Genomic DNA, 16,810 nt, shown 5'->3' with positions numbered 1-16,810 from the left:
TCTAAGAGTCCTTGAGAAACATACATAAGAGAAAGACCAGTAGGTAGAAAGAAATCAAGGTGATTGCTCAGAACAGGTCTCATAGGTTGGCTCTGATTTGGTGAGATGAGCATTTGCAAGGTGAAGAAATCACAAATTCATTCCAAGGTGCTCATGCTCTGGGGGATTTATTCATTTATATTAATAAAACTCATAAGCAGCTAACTGATTAACCAGAAACTAAATTTATTAATTTATATAACTGCCAGAAACCTAACTGCCAAATTGCATTTGAATGATCTTCTTGGCTGATCTGCCAGTCTGTTGGAGTGGCTATAGAGCTGGTCTCGAAAAGATTTGGATTCTAGGGCCAAATCAACATTTAACCTCGCTCAGTGCCTCAGGCAACCATATAAGATTATGAACTAAGGTACAGATCTGAAATGGTGGAGGGAGTTTCCTCCCCAGGGAGCTTCTAGTACCAAAAGAAACAAAAGGGCAAAGTCTACTCTGGAAAACAAAAATGGACTTCAGGTCTACAAATGTTTATCAGGAACCGGCAGTGTGCAGAATATTTGTGTGGAAGAGAAGGCTATTCCTGTCCTCGTGGACATCATGGGACTACACAGGTAGCAGTCATGCAAAAAGAAATTAGTCAGATTAAAGGTGTCTGTCGCATGATCTTAAAGAGATAGTATCACCAAGCCATAATTCAAAATGCATAGTTTTCCACGGTAGGGAAATATGTTAAATGAGGTAAAACGCCCGCGCAGGCTGATCGCAGCGCCCCTCCCCTCTTCCCTGGAGTGACAGGGCCCAGGCTTCCGAACGTCTCCGGTTGCTATTGCGGGCCCTGCTCCTTTCCCTTCCCTAGTACCTCAACACTAGTTGCTCCTTCTTCCTTATCAGTCTTCCTAATCCCCAGATCTTTCAACCCCCACATAAATCAACGACTGCTGACTTCATTCTCAACCCATCCCTTTTTCTGAGCTAGACTGATTCTGGCTTTTCTTCTTTTTAACAGAAATAGATGGGGGAGGGTCTGTTGATGAGAAGCCAACTACGGTGGGTGGAACTACAACTCCCAGCAAACCGTCCTGGACCCTGGTCACAGAAAGGGAATGCGCAGGCGTAGACACCGACTTTCTCTCTCCCTCTTGTCTCTCCCTCCCACCTCCCCACCTCCGACGTCTGTGGGTGTTATCACGCAGGCGCGCTCCGAACGCCGGCTTCTCTGGTCTTGCTGCTCGCTCGGTACGCGGCGGCGGCGGAGAGCGAGCGAGGCCTTGTGAACGCCGCTGAAGCCGCAAGCCTGTTGTGCGGTCGAGAGAACCGGTGATCGCTTGACGCCCTCACTTAACCCATCTTGCGCTCGAGATCGGCTGCCACGGAACCAGGTGTGTGCGCGGGTGTCGGCAGTTGGGGAGGGCAAGGCGTCCGCAGGGATCCTCCCTCTTTTTCTTTCTCCCTCCCCCTCCGCTCTTTCTCTAATTTCCACCCCCACCTCCCCATTCCGGACTGTCCTCCCGCGGGGAATAGGGAGAGGCTCCGGGGCGGGGGCGGGGAGGACGCGAGCTCGGATCCCTGGGCCCTGTCAGCTCGCGCCTCCTCCTCTTGTAGCCGCGCAGCTAACGGCAGCGCTGCGGAGGCCCAGCCGGCCTGCGGCTGGGCCCTCAAGTGCTCGTCACAGTCAGGAATGCCGGCTGCGGCGGATCAGCTGCGGCGGCGACAAGAGGAGGAGAAGAAGGGGGAGGAAAGGAGGAGGAGGTGTGTGTGGGGGAGGGGAGCTAGGACTGGGCGCCCGCAGGGGCGTCGGCATCGGGGAGGGCGAGGACGGACGCGGTGTGTGCGTGGTAGATTGGGGGGCGGGAGAGGGGACGCCAGAGGAGGCTGTCATAGGCAGGAGACCAAGGGCGGTGTGTGAGTGTGTGAGCGAGAGTGAGTGTGGTGTATGTGTTCGTGCGTGTGTGCGCGCGCGCGAGATCCTGTTAATCTGGACAGGAAGGGACTGGCTGAGTGGGAATTCACCAGTTCGAGCGCCCCCACCCACCCCCCTCCCAGAACTGGAGCGGATGGATCTTTTTGGGGAGGGGTTGGCCGAAGGAGGGAGCTGCGCCATGGGGGTGGGGCGCGGCTACGGCGACAGATGTCATAACAACACCGGCCTGAAAAGGCCGATGGGGGTGTGGTAATTATAGGCATGACAGAAGCACTTGTGACTAGAGCGCGGATAAATGGCGATTCGTGTGCCGGCATGGCTGTGAACGTCAAGGTTGGGAGGTGTGACGTGCGAAGAGAAGTGGAGGATGGAAGCCCAGTAGAGGGGAGGAGGTAGAGCGCGGTGGGAGGGGCTGGGGCGTGGGGATCCAGGGAAAATCCTGATTGCTGCTTCGATTATAAAGCTAGAGAATTTCAGAAAATATTAATCCTTTTAAAAATTATCTTTAAGCTACTTAGGATACTTAATTGCAAAATACTTCCTCCTCCATACTGTCTTATAGTAGGATTTTCAGAGGATCTTTATGTATGCTTGTGATTTAATCTATACAAAACAGGGCAAATCTAGATTTGGATTTGTTTTGGTTTGTTTTGTTTTTGCTCTCGTCTTATTAACAACCCCCTCTTTTACTTTTTCTTGTTTTTGCTGTTTTTATTTTTGAAAATGATCAAGAGATTGTTTTGTAGATCTTTTTGAGTAGTGATTACTGCATTTTCTCTGGCAGAAATCAAATTGCCTCATGTGCTTATTGAATTAAATTGTTATATTTGAAGCACATGGGTTTCATGATAAATGGAGAAGAGGAATGTTTGTGGGATAATAATGGGGGAAGGAGTAGGAAAACTAGTAGAGTAATTGGGCAGGCAGAATGAAGCTCTTAAGACTTGAGATAGCTCAGAAGGATTTGGGGCAGAAGCTGATTATCTTAAGTTTAATTTCAAGAAAGCATTCTGGAAGCGTTGGTATTTGGTATAAAAAGACTGTATATGGATGTATTCCTTTAAGGGTATAGATCACAACTCATCCATACCTTGCAAGTATGTGCAACTCCTACCCCATGAACCACCAAAATATTACACACAGAGCCTTCTGAAATGTTAAGAACTTTTCCTTCCTTTCCCTTGTTAAAATGAGGATACCAAAAGAGCCTTTGGGATGTCAAATCACTTAAATCTCACTTCTGTCCAATCTATCTTTTTCTTTAATATGTTTCTGCCCAACCTATCTTCTTCTTTAATATATTTCTCCTCAAATTCCACATTCCCTTTGCAACATGTCAAAAGTAGTCCAAATTCTCTTGTCCATTTGATGTACATGAACAAGATTAATGCTAATAAACTATATAGATTTTTTTGTTCAATTATATGTCATTGTGAGGGCAATAGATTTTTTTCCACCTGTTTTTTCTGCAGATGATTTGTCCAGGTTTTTGAGTGATTATATTTGGCTCCAAAATGATCTGTTCTGTTTGAAGCTAAAATCCAGTTTGGAATTAGTAGTTCACCTCCCATATTTCTCTAAAGAATTATGAGTTTGGATGCTGTTTGTCTTTCCCTTTTATACTTGTTGCCAATACTGTTCCTTTTAAATAGTATAGGGCCAAGATATCCTTAATATTTGACCTGAAATATTACTTTAAAATAATGTTATGTGTTTGTGGAAAACAGTAATTGTTAAGTAATCTAGTGCAGTACTTTTATCAATTACATATTTGAGAACCAATTTTATGAAGAACACTTGTACTAAATATTCTAGGAGTACTTAGGAAAGGATAAAATATGATACTTGAGATTACCCATCTAGAGAGGAGACAAAAATATACAGGCCTCAAAACATACAGATCAAAGTGCGAATAAATATCTATTAAAACTTTTATTATTCTAATGTAGTAGACCAACTTACTTAAGGTTACTAAACCCTTGAATTAAACTCACCTGATCATTCCCTATTTAAATCTCAAGCTTCCTTTAAGAAGTTTTATGTTTTCTGCTAGAACCTTTCTTGATCACCAAAGTTGTTAGCGTTTATTGAAAAAAACGAATTATGTTGTATTTACTTATCATAAGCTTAAATGTTTTATTTATCCTCTAGAATGTAATTTGGAGGGCAGGGACATTTTCAGGAACATTTTTGTATTTCTAGTACCTTGCTCATTAAGTACCTAGGTAGTTGGTACTTAATAAATTCCTATTGAATTGAAAATATGTATTTTCAACGATGAATTCAGCCAGGATAGTGGAAGCGAATGCTTTTAGGCAGAATTGAAGAAATACTCTTCACTAATCCAATTTCAGTGGTTAATTAGTAGGAAGCAGGGAGGTGGCCTTGATCCAGTTGGAGGCAGATTGTAAATAGGAGAAAGTTTTGCAGTCCCTCCAAAGGATAATTGGAGCTGCCCAAGTGGTGATGGTGGTGGAGGGATGATTACAGATGCAACTTATAGAAAAGGTGACTGAAGTGAAGAATTTTATCTGAAGTAGCTGGGTGACAAATGGTTAGGTGCTAGCTTCTCAGGGCTTTAAACCTTAAAGAATATGGTTACTGTGCCTAAGGATAATCTCTATTTCAAACAAGTTATAATGATGCTATCCTTTGAATAGAAATAAAGTTACTGACTTACCATGAGTTGTTTTCCAACATAATGATTAGGAATCCACCTGTGACTTAAAAGGGATAGGAAAAAGGAACTTGAGGTTTTCTTTGAGGTTGTTTTTCAGTAATTATCAAACCAGGAAAGGTGACTTGGAATTAGGGCAGTTTATGTCTTGGATTGTACATAGTTGTGTATAAATTACTTGTTACTAGCAGGCATTTTGGTATGATTTCATTTTATGAAGCAGTATTTTCAAATTGTTCGGCCTGAAAGCCCAAAAAACCTAGATTCAAATCATTTAACCTCTCATTACACAACTATTTTAAGTAGAGAGGGTGATAATCTGAATTAATAAAGGAGATATCCTCACCTTAGTGTTCACTATAACAAAATCACAAGTCTAGTCATTATTCTAGGCTTTGATCTTGTGACAGCAAAGGTCATTTATATGTGCTTCTGCAGACATTGTGATGGCTCAGAATGTCTTAACCTTGACCAGATAAAACTAGATGTAGTTGATTTTTTTGCCTATTTTCACCTTTAATTCTGTCATTTGATTTAGTGGCATGCATAAATGTTGTGTTGCTGTCTTTGTTGTTTTCTCTGGTTATTAAAAATGAACATTAGGAAAAATACAAAAATTGTAACTTTTAAAGAGTACACTTTGATAATATTAGAGATATTATAGTGACTCCTTGGCCTGGACATCAAGTCAATTCCCATAAGGATCAGTCACACTGAAATGCAAAGAAAAATGTGGTCCAAATATACAAAAACAATGTCAGGAATTTACATTTAGCTGCAAAATTCTATTATCAAGAAAACAAAGACTTTCAAAAAGACCTGGTAACCAAAAAACTTGCTATAGATGTTTCCATTATGTGAAATTGGAAGAACAGAGAGATCACCTATTTAAAAAATAAAAATTTCTGACTCTTGCTCTGAAAGAAAAAATGTTTAAAATAGGCAAGACAATATACAAAGACTTAAGTATTGGAAATTTGAAAAAGGCTATTTTTACTGATGAGATTTACTTTTTAATTCAAATCTATGCCAAAACAGTTATTTTAGAAACCTCAATACACCTGTAGCAATTATAAAAAACTTCATCAAATTGTAAAACACACACTAACAAGCACACCAGATTTTTTCTTTTTCTTTCTATGAGCCTATAAGTCTTGTTCCCCACTGAAAAAATAATGAACTCTTGATCAGTGATCTAGAGCATAATAGCTCTAGAATTATGGAAATTCCAAGGTAGAAATAGACTACCTTAACATAAAATTAACACCTTGCCACATGCCAACCAAAGATTAAGAAATTAATCTTTCAATGGCCTGGGAACTTGCTTTATTTAAAATCTTAAAAACAAAAAAAATGGACTTTGAACAATGAACTGTTTGTCAGTCTTAACATTCAGTGTCATGATGAAGAATTTAAAAATTTGTCAGTCTCTGAATTCAATACCAAGTGATTTTTGACAAATGGCAGACTTATTATATATTAAATTGTTTTTAATGTGTTTAACTCAATAAATTAGTTTACTTTGTTCCAGTTAATTACCATACCACTGTAACAAAATTTACTCATTCATGTCATCTTTTGAACTTTTCATTTTCTTCTGTATAGTTTTAAACTATTTTATTGATGCTCTTTTTTTGCAACTATCTTTTCCCTTTTTTGTCTTCTCCTCCCCAAATCAAACCAACCCCCCTTGTAATAAGTATAATTAAGAAAAACAAATTCGTATGCAAATCATTTCAAAAAATTTCTATCTTCTCCTGCCATTCAATTTTTTCCAACAAACATTTTAAATAAGGGACTATTGTGTGATCTAGCTCATTCTTAGGTGTTGAAACAAAATTATCAGAAAGTAAAACCAAATTATCAAATTTGGGAAAGAAGATATGAGATACTGGAAGCCTTGAGTAATGAATGCAGAAAACACTAAATATTAAGCCAGAGTATTCCCAGCACTGCTACTACCTGAGGCAGCTAGTGGCTCAGTGGAAAAAGCACTAACCTAGAGGTAGGAAGACTTGATTTCCAGGCTGACCTCATAGGCTTTATTAACCATGTGTGACTGGCAAGTTACTTATCCTCAGTCAGCCTCAAGTATAAAATAAGGAAATAATAGCATCATCTTCACTGGGTTGTTGTGAGAATCAGATTTGATATTAGTGATTTAAAAATGCAAAAATTATTTGCCATAGGGCCTAGCATGTAGTAGATATTATATAAATGCTTATTCCCTTTTCTTCCCTTTCCCCTAATTACTAACTGTATAACATTGGTCGAATAGTTTGATCTTTGTGCCTCAGTTTCCTCATCTCCAAAATGAAGAAGTTCTTACCCAACTGTAAATTTACAATTCTGGGAATGAGAATAATTCTAAGGTGTTTCCAAGGTGTGAGAAAATTGATTGTTGCATTTATGAAGGAAAGTAGGCCTTTAGCTGTGCTTTTAAGATAGATGAACTTCAGTTGTAATAACATTACTGTTTGATTTATATAGTCCATAATGGTTATTACTTTCATATAACGTCATTTGATCTTCACAAAACAGAAGTTGGTAGTAAAGTTATAGATAAGGAAACACAAGTTATTTGCTTAAAGTTGCAGTGTATAGTTTGATAAGTACTTAGTATTTGTTGAATTTTTTCATTTGGCATTTTACAGAATTCAAAGCATTTAGAAACATTTTTTACTCTTCTACTGATACCTTGATGTTTTTCTCTGCATTCCTTTGGCCATCATCTCCATTATTTTTCTCTGCCCCTTTCCTGGTACCTTTTTTGTTTCATTTTTTTGGTCAGCTAAATTTTTCATTTTTCCTTGGCCAACTCTTAAACCTCCTATTTCCATATATCTCTTAACTAATCTCAGTGATTTTACTTAACCTGTTTAACTGCTCTAATATCATTCCCAACCTCTTTTTATATGTACTGAGGATTGAATAACATATTTAGATATTCTGATAAGTCAGCAGTGAGAAAAATTAAGAGATGGAGGAGAGTAATTTTTTAGAAATACTATAGGATTTTCAGTCCTTCATCTCACCCCCACTGAAGTGAGCATTCCATCTATGATAGTTTCTTATTAAATGTTTAATAATTAATTGCCAAAATCATAAATTATTTGGGTAAGGATTCCTGATCTGGGAAAACAAGAAAGCAGTTTGATAGAAATTAGCCCAACATCTTACATGACATATTACATTAAACGCAAAATAGAGATGCAGTGTTCTTATAAATAATCACATTATAAAAATATTAAGAGATAATCAGATCAAGTACTTTTTCAAGTTATGACTAAGGGAACAATTCTCAACCAAATAAAAGTTAGAGATGGTCACAAAAAATAAAATAGTTTCAACTACATGAAATTGAAAAGCTTTTGCAAGAACAAAATTATTGTATTTAGGATAAGGACAAACATGGAGAGTAGGGTGGGTTAGGGGATCTGTCAAATATGTCTGAAAAGGAATTGATACCGAAGATATAGAGATAGTTAATTTTTTTTAATTTAATATTTTATTTTATTTTATAATAACTTTATATTGACAATCCATGCCAGGGTAATTTTTTTACAATATTATCCCTTGCATAGAGATAGTTAATTAATAAAGATATATAAGACCAAGACTCCATTTAATCAGCAAGCATTCGAGCAGGAAAGGAAACAACTATTGAGCTCCTATTATGTACTAAATATTTTCAAGAAATAGATACAAAAAGATAAGTGAAGCTATCCCTGTCTTTCAGCTAACAGGGAACATATATACACAAGGGAAGATAACATACCTATAGATATATCCATGCCTACACAGCTATATCCCTGTGATATATTGTACACATACACACACACACACACACACACACACACACACACACACACACACACATATAAAAGGTTGGTGATAAAAGCTTAGTGAAAAATTCAAGGGGAAAATACACCATTCCAGGTTTTTTGTGTGTTTGTCTTCCAGAAAAAAGAGAAATGAACGTATTTATCATGTTTATGGTGGAAAGGTTGAAGAAAAATAGTCATTCAAAATGGCCGTTGCCTTGATAAACTAATGAGATTGTACTTGGGCCTTTCAAATGAAGGAAGCTAGAGAACTTAGTTCCGTTTAGTTAGTTTTCAATTGTGTCCAAATGTGACTCCATTTGAGGTTTTCTTGGCATTGCCAATTTCCTTTTCTAGTTTATTTTACAGAGGGAGAAAACTGAGACAGGATTAAATTTCCCAAGGTCATGAAGTGTCTGAGGCCACTTTTGGATTTAGTTCTTCCTGATTCCAAAACTTGACCCTGCATGCATTGCGCCTCTAGCCACCCTCTATAACTTTTTATTTTTTTCTCAAGTGATGACTGGCCAGGACAAGCGTGAGACTATGGGCTTTTAGGACCATATGCACAATGCACACTGTCTCTGTATATTCTGACAGTAATAATAGCCTGAGTTATATTACTTTTTATAGTTACAAAATAACTTTCACATACATTATTTGATCTTCCCAAAAGTCCTATAAAGTAGGCAGTAAACTATATTACCCTACCCATTTTATAGCCAGGACTGAGACTCAAGAGTTTAACTGATATCCAAGGTCATGTAGCTAGTTAAGTAGCAGAAGGGCCCAAATCCACTTCTGATTCTTAAGTCCATTGCTTTTTTCTCTCAAGGGAAAAAAAGCAGGATGGTTTTGCTTCCTTTGCCAGCAAAGAAGTTCTAGTATCAACCTTTTTGTTCCTGTTTCTTGAAACAAGGAAAAGGAGGATCTAATATAGAGATATTTTTTTAGATAAAAATAATAACTAATATTTATTATACTAAATTGTTAAAAATAGCTCGAGTACATATGTATATTATTTTTGTTGCTGTTTGTCCTTTTGTTCTTTTTCTTTTTTTTATTAATAGCTTTTTATTGACAAAGCATATGCATGGGTAATTTTTCAACATTGACCCTTGCAAAAACTTCTGTTCTAACTTTTCCCCTCCTTCCTTCCACCCCCTCCCCTAGATGACAGGTAGTCCCATACGTGTTAAATATGTTAAAAATATATGTATACATATTTATATAGTTGTCTTGCTACACAAAAAAATTCAGATTTAGAAAGAAGGTAAAAATAACCTGGGAAGAAAAACAAAAACAAAAATGCAAGCAACAACAGAAAATGTAAAATACTATGTTGTGGTCCACACTCATTTCCTAGTGAAGTAGCCATGTGAGTCAATAGTTGATAACTTTTACATATCTTGTTTTTAGTAGTAAAGTACATTTTTTTTTAAACCAACCATGTGTTAATCTTCAAAAAATATCATGGCTTAGTAGTTAGAAGACTGTCCTTGAAATGGTTCAGCATCTGATGTATAATAGAAGTGTGATCATGAATAATAAATCACTTTATCTTTTTGTGTTCCTGGTCATTTCTCTTACAAACTTTAAGACTAAATTATAAAGAGTTTCCATATCTGCATTAGTGAAAGGAACTCATTTGAATATCTCTGTTGAGAGGGCAGGCTGGCTTTAGGTTTTTTGTAAGAGTTCATGTTGGATCTCTTCTTCTCTCCACTTTTAGTAGTTTCCAGCCTCAGTAGCATAGTTTATTCTTTTTTTTTTAATCTTAATTGCACCTTCTTCTCTTGACCTTCATGGCTTCCACTTTTCTTGAGTTGGTGCTGGCTATTCTAGTTTGTTTCTTCTACCACTTCCACCCTATTTTGATTATCTGTCTTCATTCTTTGCATAAAATGCTAGTGATTGAGATATATTTATCTTCTTGGTAGCCTTTTTTGTAATGATAGATCTAAAAGTGGAGGCCATCTACTAGGACCCCTTTATGTGAGGAAACAGAAGTCTAGTGAGATTAACTGACTTGTCCAAGACAGTAATCAGAAGTACATTAAACTTAATTCTTCTGACTCTTGAGCTAGTGTTTATTTCACTGTACCATACTAAGCATCTCATGTTATATTCCTTTTTGCTTTAGGATCCATGATAATGCTAATTATGTCATGGCAACACGAATCATCTCCAAAACAATCTCTGAGCCTCTTGTCAATATATTACTTCCCTTCATACACGTAGTGGTCTATCCAAATCTACCTTCTCTTCCTCATGTTATACTTCATCTCCTCTCCATGCTGGGGGTTCAGTGTTGCCCATGCTAGGAATGTACTCCCACCCCTTAGCTCATTTCTATGCTCCAGTACCATTTTTCATATATCAACTTCAAATTTACTTTGTATTTTTTTGTATAAATTTTACATATACTTATGTATACCTGTTGTTTTCCCTGATTGAATATAAACTCCTTGGAAGTAGGGACTGTTTAATTCTTGTTTTTATGTGTTCATGGCATGATGCCAAACATAGTATGTGCTTAATAAAATTTTGTTAATTAAATTTTTTTTATTTCAACTTAACTATATCTTCTGGCTTCATTTATAGCAAGAATGTCACTATTGAGATAATTCAGTTCTCAACACATCGACTGGTTATTAGCAGATATTAGCACACTGATATTTAGAATTTTTTTTTAAATAACTTTTTATTGATAGAACTCATGCCAGGGTAATTTTTTACAACATTATCCCTTGCATTCACTTCTGTTCCGATTTTTCCCCTCCCTTCCTCCACCCCCTCCCCCAGATGGCAAGCAATCCTTTACATGTTGAATAGGTTACAGTATATCCTGGGTACAATATACGTGTGCAGAACCGAAGAGTTTTCTTGTTGCACATGGAGAATTGAATTCAGAAGGTATAAATAATCCGGGAAGAAAAATAAAAATGCAAGCAGTTTATATTCATCTGCCAGCGTTCTTTCTTTGGGTGTAGCTGCCTCTGCCCATTTTTGATCAATTGAAACTGAATTAGCTCTCTTTATCGAAGAGATCCACTTCCATCAGAATACATCCTCAAACAGTATCATTGTTGAGGTATATAATGATCTCCTAGTTCTGCTCATTTCACTTAGCATCAGTTCATGTAAGTCTCGCCAGTCCTCTCTGTATTCATCCTGTTGATATTTAGAATTACCAGTGCTTTAAGTTGTTATTGATATCTTAAAAAGTTGAGAATTTTAGCAACTTCTTTTTTTCTAAAAGTCTAAACAGCTTTTATGCTGTCACTTCAGAATAAGAAGAGGATTATTAATATAGCATAGTGATGATCGGTTTGTATTTTTCTTTGTTTCTGTATAATGTGTTTCTTAATCAGGCATTGCCTTATTGTTGTTTTCAACATTATTTAAGTAATTTATAATTGACATTTCATCCTCTTTTATCTTTTTCATTGCAATTAAGCTATTTTCAAGGTGTAGGGACTATTTTATATTGTTTTGTGTTTTATATACCGTTATAGTGTTAATTCAGCAAAGATAATGCTAGAACCAGTAGTATGGAAGCAAAATAGCAAAAAGTTCCCGTCTTTAACATTCTTTAAATTTTTTTGGAGAGGAGAAAAAAGTATGACAAATAGAACATGAACAACTTGGGAAATTAGGGGAAGATGTTAAGGAGAAAGTGGTACCTATGCTAATAAGGAAGCTGAGGATTCTGTCAGGATTGTGAAGGATGTGAATTCTAGGCATGAGGGAGGGTGGCATGTGAAGTACACAGAGGAAGGTAGAATGATCTATGAAATAAAGAATGCATAAAATGAAAACCTATCAGATTGGCAAAAATGTTGGAGGGGAAGTGGGAAAACTGGGACACTTGCATTGTTGGTAAAGTTGTGAAATAATACAACCATTCTGGAGAGCAATTTAGAACTATTCCTAAAGGACTATAAAACTGTGCATACCCTTTGAACTAGCAGTGTCACTGTTGGATGTCAAAGAGGAAAAGAACCCACATGTGCAAAAATGTTTATAGCAGCTTTTTTTTGTGGTGGCAAGGAATTAGAAACTGAGTAGAAGCCCATCAATTGGGGAGTAGTTAAATTATGGTATATGAATGTGATAAGATATTACTTTTCTATAAGAAATGATGAGCAGGTTTATTTCAGAAAAGCCTGGAAAGACTTAACATGAACTGATGCTGATTGAAGTGAGCAGAACCCAGGAGAACATTGTATATAGTTATAGCAAAACTAGTGATTATCAATTATGATAAACTTACCTGTTCTCAGTAGTTCAGTGATCCAACACAGTTCCAAAAGACCTGGGATGGAAAATGCTATCTGCATCCAGGGAGAGAGCTACAGAGACTGAACGCAGATCAAAGCTTAGTATCTTCACCTTTTTGGTTGGTTGCTTGCTTTTTCTTTCTTGTGGCCTTTCCCTTTTCTGATTTTTCTTTTATAACATAAATAATATGGAAATATGTTTTACAATGATTGTACATGTATAATCTATATCAGATTGTTTGCTGTCTTGGGGCCGGGGGTAAGGGAGGAAGGGAGAAAAAAATTGGAACTAAAAAAATTTTTTTTAATTTTTTTTTTTTATTTTGAAAAAAATGTCTTTACAACATTATCCCTTGCACTCTTTTCTGTTCCTACATTTCCCCTCCCTTCCTTCACCCCCTCGCCCAGATGGCAAGAGTCCTATACATGTTAAATATGTCATAGTATATCCTAGATACAATATACGTGTGCAGAATTGAACAGTTCTCTTGTTGCACAGGAAGAATTGGATTCAGAAGGTAAAACTAATCCGGGAAGAAAAACAAAAATGTAAACAGTTTATATTCATTTCCCAGTGTTCCTTCTCTGGGTGTAGCTGCTTCTGTCCATCATTGATCAATTGAAACTGAGTTAGATCTTCTCTTTGTCAAAGAAATCCACTTCCATCAGAATACATCCTCGTACATTATCGTTGTTGAAGTATATAATGATTTCCTGGTTCTGCCCATTTCACTTAGCATCAGTTCATGTAAGTTTCTCCAGTCCTCTCTGTATTCATCCTGCTGGTCATTTCTTACAGAACAATAATATTCCTTAACATTCATATACCACAATTTACCCAACCATTCTCCAATTGATGGGCATCCATTCATTTTCCAGTTTCTAGCCACTACAAACAGGGCCACCATAAACATTTTGGCACATTCAGTTCCCTTTCCCTTCTTTAGGAGCTCTTTGGGGTATAAGCCTATTGGAACTCAAAATCTTAAAAAAAAAAATGTTTAATGATCTGTACTTTTAATTGGACAAATATAAAATACTGTTGAGAAAAAAATTTTTAATTTAAAAAACCTGAAATATAAAATGTATGAAGGGGAATAATAAATTTGTAATGGTAGCCAGATTATAAGGATTTTAAGCACCAGGCTAAAGAATTTGCATTTATGCATCTTGAGTGGCATAGTCAGATTTATACTTTACTAAGACTATTTTGGCAACTATGAGAAATGGATTGTAGAAAAAGGAGGGAATTAGAGGCAGGCAGATGGATTAGGAAACTATTGAAATAATCCATAAAAGGTGATGAGGGTTTGAACTAAGATTGTGACACTTTAATGCAGAGAAAGGGACAGATTGTGAAATCTTTTTTAACTGAAGAAGTAGTAGGAATTGGCAATTATGGGAAGAAGTAACAATCAAGGGAAAGAGAAGTCAAGAATAACTTCACAGTTAACACATTTGAGTAACTGGGGAAATGATGGTGCCTTCAACAGAAATAGGGAAGTTTGGAGAAGCAGTATTAGGAGGAATTCAGTTTTAAGCCATGCATGCCTAATTTGTGATTCCAGTGGATATCCAGATAGAGAAATACAGCAGCTAGTTGGTGATGGAGGATTGAAATTAGAGGGGGAAAATGAGGTCTGAATGTATAGATTTGGGAATTACCTGCATAAACATGATATCAAATTCATGAAAACAGATAAATCAAGGACAACAATACTTAAAAAATGTGAACTGGCTAATAATCTTGCCAAGAAGGAGCATTGGAACAGATAGAGATCAGTATTATAGAATCTCTTAAGAAAAGAGAGGATACAGGAGAAAAGAGATGAACAATAATTACATAGGCTACAGAAAATGTAAAAAGGATGAATTCCAAGAAAAGGCCATTAGAGTTAGTAGTTAAGATACTTGGTAACTTTCTAGAGAAAAGTTGTAGTTGAGGGCAAGATTATATGATGATCAATTCTAATGGATGTGACTCTTCTCAACAATGAGATGATTCAAACCAGATCCAATGATCTTGTGATGATGAGAGCCATCTATACCCAGAGAGAGGACAGTGGGAACTGAGTGTGGATCACAACATAGGGTTTTCACTTCTTTTGCTGCTGGCTGTTTGAATTTTATTTTCTTTCTCATTTATTTTTTTGGTCTGATTCTTTTTGTGCAGCAAGATAATTGTTTGAATACATATGCCTATATTGGATTTACATATATTTTTTACCATATTTAACATATATTGGATCATTTGCCATCTAGGAGAGTGAGTGGGAGAAAAGAGGAAATTGGAACATAAGGTTTTGCAAGGGTCAGTGGTGAAAAATTATCCTTGCATATATTTTGAAAATAAAAAGCTTTAATAAAAATGTTTTTTAAAAAGAAAAAGAAAAATTACTTGGGAAATAAAAGAGAGGGAGAAAAGTTGCAGTTGAATGGAAGGCTAGGGGTTTGAGAAGTGGGAAGGAAGTTGAACGGATTGGGGATGAAGAAATAGTAGAAAACTGTTCTTAGCGGTGAGACATTGGGTGATTGTTTAAAGGTAGGTTGTGTGTGTGTGTGTGTGTGTGTGTGTGTGTGTGTGTGTTTAAGGCAGGGGATATTTATAGGCAGAAAGGGAGCCAATAGATAAGAAGAGACTGAAAAAATGGGGGGTCAACTACTTGGAGAGAGAATGAGATAGTTTAGGGGTCTTGAAGAAAAGAGAAGTTTGAAAATAGAGCTGTAGGGAAATATTGATAAAACATCAATCAGTGAAGAATTTAAAGGATTTCTCTTGAGTGAGTAATCAGTTGAACTTATAATAAGAGTTTGCAAAATAATTGCGTTATCATGATTGACTTTAGCTGTAGTAGGGACAAAAAGAATATTGATGATGGAGTTAACTCAGAATTAAGGATCAGTAGAGCATGAATGAAGGAAACACAAGGAAACAAGAGATTAAAGGACAGAAGAAAGTGATCAGATGCTCAGTCATTTACTATCCTTGTGTTCTGTGATTCCCCCTGCTGCTGCCATTGCCAACTTTAAGGCAAACAGTCAATGTTGGTTCAGCTGAGCTATTAGCTCAGTTTTTAATTTCTCAACTCCAAAATTAACTTTAAAGACCGAAGGGAGAAAAATGAAGCCAGAGCAGTGATGATTTGGAGAACAAAGGTCTGATTGTACATTAGGAGTGAAAGGGAGTAACAAGTCAAGGAAACTCACTGAGCTTGTGAAACTTTAGGGATGAAAATAAAGACATTCGATTTTAAATGTTTGGAGTTTGAAATGCTTATGAGACATCTAAATAGAGAAGTCTAGAAGGTAGTTGGAGATTTTGATGGGAAGTTTAGAAAAAGATAAGCTAATAATTGAATACATGTGAGTAATTGAGATTATTGATAGTATAGAGATAGAGAAGAGAACACAGAACATGAGAAATGATTTAGCAAAGGAAGACAAGTATTAATCAGATAAGAGGAGAACAAAGATAGAAGAACAGTGTCACAAAAAATTCAGATTATTCTGGAAGAGGAAGTCGGAATAGTCAACAGTATCAAATACTCCAGCGTGGTCAAGAAAGATGAGAAATGAGAAAAGATAATTGAATTCAGCAATTAAAAGATTATTGGTCACCTTCAAAAGGGAAATTTGAGTGAAGTAATAATATGGTTAGAAGTTAGACTGTCAAGAATTACAAAGTGATTAGGAAGTGAAAGCATTGTTATAATAAGTTTAGACTATTTTTTCCTAGATGTTTTTGTTGTGTCCAGAAAGAGCAAAAAAATTGATAGCTTGAGATGAGTGAAAATTTTTGTTTTTTTTTTTAAGATTAGAGAAAGATCATGTGTTTGTTGCAAGGAACATATTAATGGATAAGAAGTTGCAAATGATAGAAGACAAAAGTGAAAAGGAGACCAAAGGCAAAAGTTAGAGAGGTTGGACCCAGCAAAGAGAAGGTCTACTTAATCTTCATTCTTTAGAGCAAAGGTAGGAAAAAGGGGGCGGGGGTTGATCATTGCAATTTTAAGTGTGGAATTGGGAAGGAGAGGGAGCTTAGGATGGAGATCTTAATTTTTTCAGTATTACATATAATGTGAACTCTTGCTGAGGGAAAAGCATTGGT

The 16,810-nt window shown here is 36.6% G+C and overlaps 1 protein-coding gene across 3 annotated transcripts in view; it reads left to right on the top strand.

Annotated features, from left to right (window-relative positions):
* Positions 1–1,162: 1,162 nt before the first annotated feature.
* KPNA1 (karyopherin subunit alpha 1) overlaps positions 1,163–16,810 on the top strand; it is a 76,450-nt gene continuing 60,802 nt past the window's right edge. Inside the window, exon 1 of one of the 3 annotated variants that reach the window (XM_051985397.1) lies at positions 1,163–1,376. The gene's annotated coding sequence lies outside the window, so the exon portion shown is untranslated. Of the gene's footprint in view, positions 1,377–1,510; positions 1,747–2,215; positions 2,311–16,810 lie in introns of those variants that run through there. The other 2 variants (XM_051985401.1, XM_051985398.1) reach the window with 2 other exon arrangements.

The sequence above is a fragment of the Antechinus flavipes genome, chromosome 3 (assembly GCF_016432865.1).
Source record: "Antechinus flavipes isolate AdamAnt ecotype Samford, QLD, Australia chromosome 3, AdamAnt_v2, whole genome shotgun sequence".
In the NCBI taxonomy this organism is placed as follows: Eukaryota; Metazoa; Chordata; class Mammalia; order Dasyuromorphia; family Dasyuridae; genus Antechinus; species Antechinus flavipes.
This window is presented reverse-complemented; position numbering and strand designations above follow the sequence as displayed.